We start from the raw sequence: 10,040 nt of genomic DNA, 5'->3' as shown, positions 1-10,040 counted from the left end.
AGGCGGGGGTGACTCTTGAGGAAGATACTACAGTGAGGATTGGAGGAGTTCAAGAGATTCAGTGGCAGTGAATCAGCGGCTCTAGTGAGAGAGAGACTGGGAGCTCAGTGGGCTGAAGAACTACAAGAAGTGATTGTAGTGGAAGGGAAGGAACTGTTACACTTTGTGCCCATCAAATGCTGCCAGTGTGCCCATCACCTGCCGTTACTGTGCCCATCACCTGCCACTGCTGTGCCCATCAACTGCTTTCAGTGTGCATCCCCCGCTCGGCACTTACCCTATCTCCGTGGGGCAAACGGGTCACGGCGATGTCCTCCACGCGATTTGAACTCTTCTCCCGCCCTCAGTTCCCATCCTCTGTTATGATTGGACGCCTGATAGGCGGCGTCCAAGCACAAGCACAGCGCCTGTCGCTTCAGCCAATCAGGTGACAGGTAACACAGACCAGAACACCTTATTGGCTGAGAGGCGGTTCAATGTTAGGAAAGCGATTCATTCGTTTTCCTAACACACAGCTGAGTGAACAGAGAACGCCCAACATGGCGCCCGCTGTTCACCATTGTGGACGCCTATTAGAGCCCAAGGCTCTAATCAGGTGCTTCTAAAAAATACCCCGCTGCTGTAATTCAGGTGCCCGACAAGGGGCCGGGCACCTGAATAGGGGGTTGCAGCGGCGACCATAGATAGATTCATGCAATGCATGAATCTATCTATGGTGATAGAGCGGTGCCAGGAGAGAGGGGGCAGCGCCCGTACGCCCTCTATGGACGCACCACCACCGTTTCTAGTATCTATCACCTCTGCAAGTCAAGAGTCTGAGCTAGCAACCTTCTCTTGTAAAGAACTCTTTTTGGTTTGCATGAGGACAAGGTGGTGTTGAGACCCGAAACGTCCTTCCTGCTCAAAGTAGCTTTTTCCTTTCATCTCAACCAGGACATTGTACTTCTGGCCCTCTGTTCCTCTCCAGTTCACCAAAAGGAAATTTCCATCCATTCTTTGTACACGGTTTGGGCTATGAGTCTATCTCCCAGCCCCAGCGTGGTCAGACATGCGACCAATCCTACAATGGCACAGGGGGTCTCCCAAGTAGCTCCCCCCCTTCCACTCTCCTACCCCCATTGATTCCTTGGGATTTCAATCTGGCTCTGTCTATGCTTCAGAAACCACCATTGGAGACATTCTTCTCTCTACAGGGAGTCCCTGAGTTACGAAAATCCCACTTTTCGACGGCGGGCACATTCGACGGAACCTTTTTGACGACGGGCACATTCGACGGAACCTTTTTGACGACGGGCACATTCGACGGGACCTTTTTTGATGGCGGGTGTAACGGAACCCATAGCACACCCCTGAACTCTGCGCTCTGTATATAGCGAACCCCTGAACGCTGCATACTGTACATATCGCACCCATGAACTCTGCACTTTGTACATAGCTACCTCTGAACCCTTTACTCTGTACATAGCGCACCCCTGAACTCTGCACTCTGTACACAACACGCTCCTGAACTCTGTACATAGCGCAACCTTGAACCCTGCACTCTATACATAGCGCACCCCAGATACAGCCAGCCCTTTGAGGGCAACCATGCTGCTGATGCAGCCCATGATAGAATTGAGTTTGACACCCCTGTTATAGAGCTGTTCATGCTGCAGGACCACATGTCCACTTGTTCTGTGTGAATGCTGAAAAAAAATGTTACTAAGGTTATTTTCTTTCCAAGTCAGATGTTCTTTATTCATAAGAATAGCATGAATCAGGAAAATACTACAATATGGCCAATAGATGGCACTGGTGATCATAGTAAAAACGGTTAGTATTTATTTCCTCATTAGCTCCATCTAGTGGTGATATTTTCCTGATTCCTTGTAATTGAACTTCTAATAAGCCTAGTAGCATTTAATTTGCACAGAACAAATGTACATGTAGTTTCGCTGGATGAATAGCTATCTAAATAAGATAATATAATAAGATAATGGGGTAGATTCAAAAAAGTAATTGCGTCTGCGTAACCATAGTTACGCAGCGCAATTGCTTAGTTGCGCCGGCGTATCGACTGCTCCTGATTCAGAGAGCTCGATACGCCGACTGCAGCCTAAGATATGACTGGCATAAGGCTCTTATGCCGTCGTATCGTAGGCTGCATTCTTACGCTGGCCGCTAGGTGGCGTTCCCGTAGTGGTCAGCGTAGAGTATGCAAATTGCATACTAACGCCGATTCACAACCGTACGCGCGCCCTACGTACGCAGTTTACGTCGTTTACATTCGTCGGGTTACGCGTAAGGCTGCCCATGCTATTAGCAGGGGCAGCCAATGCTAAGTATACCCGCCGTTCCCGCGTCGCGAATTGTACATTTTACGTCGTTTGCGTAAGTGAATCGTGAATGGCGCTGGACGCCATTTACGTTCACTTTGAAGCAAATGACGTCCTTGCGACGTCATTTGCCGCAATGCACGTCGGGAAAGTTTCCCGACGGAGCATGCGCACTACGTTCGGCGCGGGAACGCGCCTAATTTAAATGATCCACGCCCCCTACGGGATCATTTAAATTACGCGCGCTTACGCCGGCCATTTTTATGGAGCGCCTCCGCAAATTACGGAGCTACTGCTTCCTAAATCAAGCGTAGCGCAAGTAATTTACGGAGGCGTAGCGTAAAAACGTAACGCAGCGCCTCCGTAAAAAGTGTGCGGCACTACCTGAATCTACCCCAATATAATATAATATCAGATGTGTTTCGGTTTTTATTTGACTTACATTTCCATGCACTTTATTACAACGACCTGCAAATTTCTCTTCCATCTCCAGTTCTGTTTTAGCTTCTTAAGACAAATTGCTTCCACCTGTTCGGGGGCCGATCCTCGCTGGCACCTCGCTCCGTTCTCATACCGCCCGACGCCATAAATCACCCGCTGTCCCTGCACGGGCCTGTGCGCGCTTGGACCGCTCCGATACCTTTGGCGCGTAGGGGAGGTCGGTGGGATTATGGGGAAAGTTCGGACGGCTGGGCCAAAATGCGTCTTACCGGAGTTAACTTGATACAATGGAAGAATTTAATTTCCTTAGAAAAACACCAAAAACACAAAGCGAACAGGATTTTCCCAGCATGGACCCATTCATCAGCCGGCGTGGCTGGAAGGGTCAAGGACGGGAATTTTTCAGGTGCTGCTCAGGTGGGCTGGGAGTTGGGACATTTCTCCGAAGGAACACACAGGAGGGTCAGGGAAGGTGATATCAGAGGACATCCACTGAGCAGACATGCTTATCCTCTGGAGTCAGCACTGTGCTGATGAGGCGGCTCTTTACCCATTAGAACGGCTGTGTCCAATCACACTGACAGAGCGTGTGGCGAGGAGAGCCAATCAGCGGCATCTCCCTGCAGGGTAGACATGTACTGATCATCAGTGCCCTAATTACAGTACAGCCCCTTGCAGTGCCCAGTGACACCAGTCAATACTGCCTTTCAGTGCCTATCGGTGTCTGCTCGGGAATGCTGCCCATCAGTACTACCCATCAGTGCCGCCTATCTGTGCTGCCTATCATTGCCCATCAGTGCCACCTATCAGTTCCCATTAATGCCCATCTGTGCCCCCTATTGGTGCTGCCTATCATTGCCCACCTATCAGTGCGGCATATTAGTGCCTCCTAAGCAGTGCCACCTATCAGTGCCCATCTGTGCCCCTATTGGTACCGCCTATCATTGCCCACCAGTGCCACCCATCAGTGCGGCATATTAGTGCCTCCTAATCAGTGCCCATCAGTGCCACCTATCAGTTCCCATCAGTGCCCATCTGTGCCCCTATTGGTACCACCTATCATTGCCCACCAGTGCCACCTATCAGTGCGGCATATTAGTGCCTCCTAATCAGTGCCACCTATAAGTTCCCATCTGTGCCGCCTATCAGTGCCCATCTGTGCCCCAATTGGTACCGTCTATCATTGCCCACCAGTGCCGCCTATCATTGCCCACCAGTGCCGCCTATCATTGCCCATTGGTGCGGCATATTAGTGCCTCCTAATCAGTGCCCATCAGTGCCACCTATCAGTTCCCATCCGTGCCACCTATCAGTGCCCATCTGTGCCCCAATTGGTACCGTCTATCATTGCCCACCAGTGCCGCCTATCATTGCCCACCAGTGCCGCCTATCATTGCCCACCAGTGCGGCATATTAGTGCCTCCTAATCAGTGCCCATCAGTGCCACCTATCAGTTTCCATCCGTGCCGCCTATCAGTGCCCATCTGTGCCCCAATTGGTATCGTCTATCATTGCCCACCAGTGCCGCCTATCATTGCCCATTGGTGCGGCATATTAGTGCCTCCTAATCAGTGCCGCCTATCAGTTCCCATCCGTGCCCCAATTGATACCGTCTATCATTGCCCACCAGTGCCGCCTATCATTGCCCACCGGTGCCGCATATTAGTGCCTCCTAATCAGTGCCACCTATCAGTTCCCATCTGTGCCGCCTATCATTGCCCATTGGTGCGGCATATTAGTGCCTCCTAATCAGTGCCGCCTCATCAGCACACATCAGTAAAGGAGAAAAATTCCTTTTTTACTAAATTTACTGACAGAAACAAAGAAAAAATGTTATTTATTTTTTGGGGGAAAAAACAAACATCAGTGATTAAAGTGGAGGTCCACCCGATTTTTTTTTTTAAAAGCCAGCAGCTACAAATACGGCAGCTGCTGACTTTTAAAAAATGGACACTTACCTGTCCAGGGCACCCGCGATGTCAGCAGACGAAGCTGAGCAATCACTCGGTCCTCGGCTGCTTCTGCCGCCATCCTCGGTCAGGGAATCAGAAAGTGAAGCCCTGCGGCTCCACTGCCCGGTTCCCTACTGCACATTTGCGCGAGTATCGCGGCGCGCCGTCACTTGTCCCCGCTCTCCCCTGGGAACAGTGTTTCCCAGAAGACAGCGGGGGGAGGGGGTGACGTGAAGGGGCAGGACTCCCGCGGGAGTCAGACAGGGAAAGTGGTGCAAATACCTGTCTTATACAGGTATCTGCGCCCCCCTCCCCCCTGAAAGGTGCCAAATGTGACTCCGGAGGGGGGAGGGCTCCAAAAAGCGGAGGTTCACTTTTTATGTGAACCTCCGCTTTAAATACCACCAAAAGAAAGCTCTATTTGTGTGAAAAAAACTATAAAAATTTCCTATGAGTACAGTGTCACATGACCGCGCAATTGTCATTCAAAGTGTGACAGCGCTGAAAGCTGGCCTGGGCAGGAAGGGGGTGAAAATGCCTAAATAGGCAAATGGTTAAAGTGTATTTTTTCGTCGTGACGTCGCTTTCGTGTTTACATGCAGGAGACTGGATTGAAGCCGTTTCCACCTTTGTGCCAGTCTGTCCCGTGCCGGATCGCGGATCGGGTCTCCCGGTGGGACGGGAGGCCCGGTAAGAGCGGCGGAAGGCAGCGGCAGGGGGGATGTCCCCTCCCGCTCCTTCGGGATAACAACTGAACGGCTTTTAGCCGCATCGGTTGTTATCCCTGGAGAGCCGATCGCCTGCTCTAAAATATGGTACCGGGATGATGCCTGCAGCTGCATACCATCATCCTAGTATAACCCCTGAAAGCCGAGGCCGCATATCTGCTTACGCTCGGCGCTAAGTGGTTACCCACTTGCCAACCCGCCAAACGACGATATACGTTGACACAATGGCACGGGCAGGCAAATGGGCGTACCTGCACGTCCCTTTAAATTTTTTCCCGCCCAGCGAGCGTGCGCACCTCGTGAGTGCACCCGTGGGTCCTGGGAAATTGATGTTCCCGGGCGGCCCGCGATTGAGTTCGGCAAAGGCAGAACAGGGGGATGCCTTTGTAAACAAGGCATTTCCCATGTTCTGCCTAGTGACACGTCAGGGATCTACTGTTCCCTGCGATTGAAAACAGTGATCAGTGAGGTGTCACTAGTAGCTCCTCCCCCTAACAGTCAGAATCACTCCCTAGGACAAACTTAACCCCTTCAGCGCCCCTTAGTGGTTAACCCCCTTCCCTGCCAGTGTCATTTACGCAGTAATCAGTGCATTTTTATAGCGCTGGTCGCTGTATAAATGACAATGGTTCCAAAAATAGTGTCAAAAGTGTCCGCCATAATGTCGCAGTCATGATAAAAAACGCAAATCACCGCCATTACTAGTAAAAAATAAATAAAAAAAATTAATAAAAACGCCATAAGACCATCCCCTATTTTTTAGACGCTATGGGCCAGATCCACGTACCTCCGTGCATTTTTCCGTCCGGCGTAGCGTATCTCAGATGCACTACGCCGCCGTAACTTTCAGCGTATTTTCCGTATCCTGAAAGAACTTGCGCCGTAAGTTACGGCGGCGTAGTGTAACTGTGTCGGCGTAAGGGCGCGCAATTCAAATGGATGAGATGGGGGCGTGTTTTATGTTAATACGTCTTGACCCGACGTAAATGACGTTTTTCCTGAACGGCGCATGCACCGTTCGTGAAAGAATCCCAGTGCGCATGCTCGAAATTACGCTGCAAATCGTCAATGCTTTAGACGGGAACGTAACTTACGTACAGCCCTATTCGCGAACGACTTACGCAAACAACGTAAAATTTGACGCTGGCCCGACGTCCATACTTAACATAGGATACGCCTCATATAGCAGGGGCAACCTTACGCCGGAAAAAGCCTAACGTAAACGACATAAAAAAATGCGCCGGGCGGACGTACGTTTCTGAATCGGCGTATCTACCTAATTTGCATATTCCTCGCATAAATCTACAGAAGCGCCACCTAGTGGCCAGCGTAAATATGCAGCCTAAGATACGACGGTGTAAGACACTTACGCCGGTCGGATCTTAGGGAAATCTATGCGTAACTGATTCTATGAATCAGTCGCATAGATACGAAGCCGCAACTCAGAGTTACGACGGCATATCCGGAGATACGCCGTCGTAACTCCGTTGTGAATCCGGGACCAGAACTTTTGCGCAAACCAATCAATAAACGCTTATTGCGATTTTTGTTTACCAAAAAGATGTAGTATGAAGAATACGTATCGGCCTAAACTGAGGAAAAAAAGCAGTTTTTTATATATTTTTGGGGGATATTTATTATAGCAAAAAGTAAAAAATATTGGGTTTTTTTTCAAAATTGTCGCTCTATTTTTTTGTTTATAGCGCAAAAAATAAAAACGCAGAGGTGACCAAATACCACCAAAATAAAGCTCCATTTGTGGGGAAAAAAGGATGCCAATTTTGTTTGGATGCAACGTCGCAAGACCGCGCAATTGTCAGTTAAAGCGACGCAGTGCCGAATTGCAAAAAGTGGCCCTGGTCATTGGGCAGCCAATTCTTTCCGGGGCTGAAGTGGTTAAAGTAAATCTGAGATGTAGAAGAGGCAGAGGTGGAAAGCTGCTTTCCTTTAGTTATATTTCCGCCCTCCATCTTCCCATGGAAGTCTCGTCGGTCCTCCTCCTCCTCCCCCATCCTCCCGCACTGAGGAGTCTCATATGTTTCTCATCTGTGGCGCACGTGGTTCATTCCTCCTCGGCGGGGCTCTTGTCGCTGTGATGTCAGAGATAAGGTGGTTGGTGGGAAGAGGCGGTCGCCGTTTGTGCCAAGGAATCTCTTTACTGTAAACGTATTCAGCGGTTTGATCACAGCCAGGCTCCCGCGCCAGTCCTCCAGCCAAGCTCCGCTTCTTCCAACAACCCCCGGAGAACGCCGAATTCTTCTATTGGGATGACGGAGAGCAGACAGAGTTCGGAGAAAGGCGCCGTCCTCGGGTCAGGAAAAAAACGCCGGCTGTGAAAGGGCGCAACGTCAACTCTTGCTCACTACTTGCTTACCTATAAAGTGTCCCCCCCAATACAATTTCAAATACGGCCCCTCTGTACACGCTAATTGGTTTAAAAAAGAGTGAGAAGCTCACAGTGTGCGGTGAAATCAGAGGAGGCCGTTTCAGTCCAGGAGAGGCAGGGCCGCCATCAGGGGGGTACAGGCATTACACCTGCAAGGGGCTCGAAAATCCCCAGGGGCCTGGACACCCCCCCCCCCTTTTTTTTTTTTTTTCGTCTGACCCTCCCACCTTTGGAATCTCGCGGCAGGGGGCCGCCTGTCCGTTTTTTTTTTAATTACATTTTTTTAAATTTAATTTGTTCCCCCCCCCCACCTTTAGAAACTTGCGACAGGGATCCCCCCCCCACCCTTCTTTTTTTACGTCTGACTTTAGCGACTTGTGGCAGGAGAGAGAAGAGAACACTTGACTTGACTTTGTTTGTTTGTTTTGGATGACCCCCCCTTTAGAAACTCGCCCCCCCCCCTCCGTTTTTTATTTTTACATTTATAAAAAAAATGTAAAAATTAAAAAATTTCGTCTGACCCCTCCCCACTTTCAGCAACTCGCGACAGGGATACCCCCCCCCCCCCCACGTTTTTTTTTTCATCTGACTTTAGCAACTTGAGGCAGGAGAGAGAAGAGAAGACTTGACTTTGATATGTTCGCTTGTTTTGGAGGCCCCCCCCATTCATTTATTTATTTTCGTCTGACCCCCCACCCCCCACCTTTAGAAACTCGCGTTTTTTAATATTTTATTTTTTTATTAAATTTTTTTTTAATTTTATTTTTTCATCTGACCCCCCACCTTTAGAAACTTCCCCCCCCCCTGCTTTTTTCTACTTTTTTTTTTTAATTGGTAAAAAAAATTCATCCCCCCCCCCACCCCCTCCAGCAAGCTCGCGACATGGATCCCCCCCACCATTCTTTTTTTTCCGTCTGACTTTAGCGACTCTAGCAGGAGAGAGAAGAGAAGACTTGACTTTGTTCGTTTGTTTTTGATGACCCCCCCCCCCTTTTTTTATTTTATTTTTTTTCGTCTGACCCCCCCACCTTTAGAAACTCGTCCCCCCTCCGTTTTTTTTTTTTACATTTATGATTTCTTTTTAAATATTCAACATTTTCGTCTGACACCCCCCCCCCCCACTTTTAGCAACTCGCGAAAGCGATCCCCCCACATTTTTTTCCCATCTGACTTTAGCAACTTGTGGCAGGAGAGAGAAGAGAAGTCTTGACTTTGTTATGTTCGCTTGTTTTGGAGGCCCCCCCCTTTTTTGTATTTATTTATTTTCGTCTGAATTCCCCCCCCCACCTTTAGAAACTCGCGGCAGGGGCCCTGCCCCTCCGTTTTTTTTTTTTATATATTTTTTTAATTAATTTTTTTTTTTATTTTATCAATTTATTTTTTCGTCTGACCCCCCACCTTTAGAAACTCACCCCCCCCCCCTGTTTTTTTCTACATAAATTTTTTTTTAAATTTGTAAAAAAAATTCATCTGTCCCCCCCCCACCTTTAGCAACTCGCGACAGGCCCCCACCCTTCTTTTTTCCCGTCTGACTTTAGCGACTTGTGGCAGGAGAGAGAAGAGAACACTTGACTTGACTTTGTTCGTTTGTTTTGTATGACCCCCCCCCCCCTTTTAATTTTATTTTTTTTCGTCTGACCCCCCCACCTTTAGAAACTCGCCCCCCTTCCGTTTTTTTTTACATTTTTCTTTTTCGTCAGACACTCCCGCCACTTTTAGCAACTCGCGACAGGGATCCCCCCCCCCACGTTTTTTTTTTTTTCATCTGACTTTAGCAATTTGTGGCAGGAGAGAGAAGAGAAGACTTGACTTTGTTTGTTTTGGACGCCCCCCTTTTTTTTTTTTCGTCTGAGAGAGGAGATGCCCCCCCTTCCGGTTCTCTGCTCTAGGGAGGGCCCTGCTTAAAGCTGTGTAAGGGGACACAAAATGTGTGATGGCTTCCCTGAGGAGAGGAGCCGCTACAACTGCAACTGTGCAAGACTGAAGAGATGGCTGGAGAAAAAAAAAAAAAAATCATAAAACATAATCGCCCATTATTTGTTTTGTCTATGAATGCCGGTGTTCTGTCGAGAAGTGCCCCCCCCCCAACATCGAATAGTGCCGGCGCATGCGCAGGACGGAGCCGCATCAGCTGGAGTGACGTGACCAGGGTGCAGATGCACATCGTAGGAGGTATCTCTCGATGAGCGATACCATTTCACGTGAGAGCACACACAGC

The sequence above is a fragment of the Rana temporaria genome, chromosome 5 (assembly GCF_905171775.1).
Source record: "Rana temporaria chromosome 5, aRanTem1.1, whole genome shotgun sequence".
Lineage (NCBI taxonomy): Eukaryota > Metazoa > Chordata > Amphibia > Anura > Ranidae > Rana > Rana temporaria.
The sequence above is the reverse complement of the archived record's forward strand: the minus strand, read 5'-3'. Positions refer to the sequence as shown.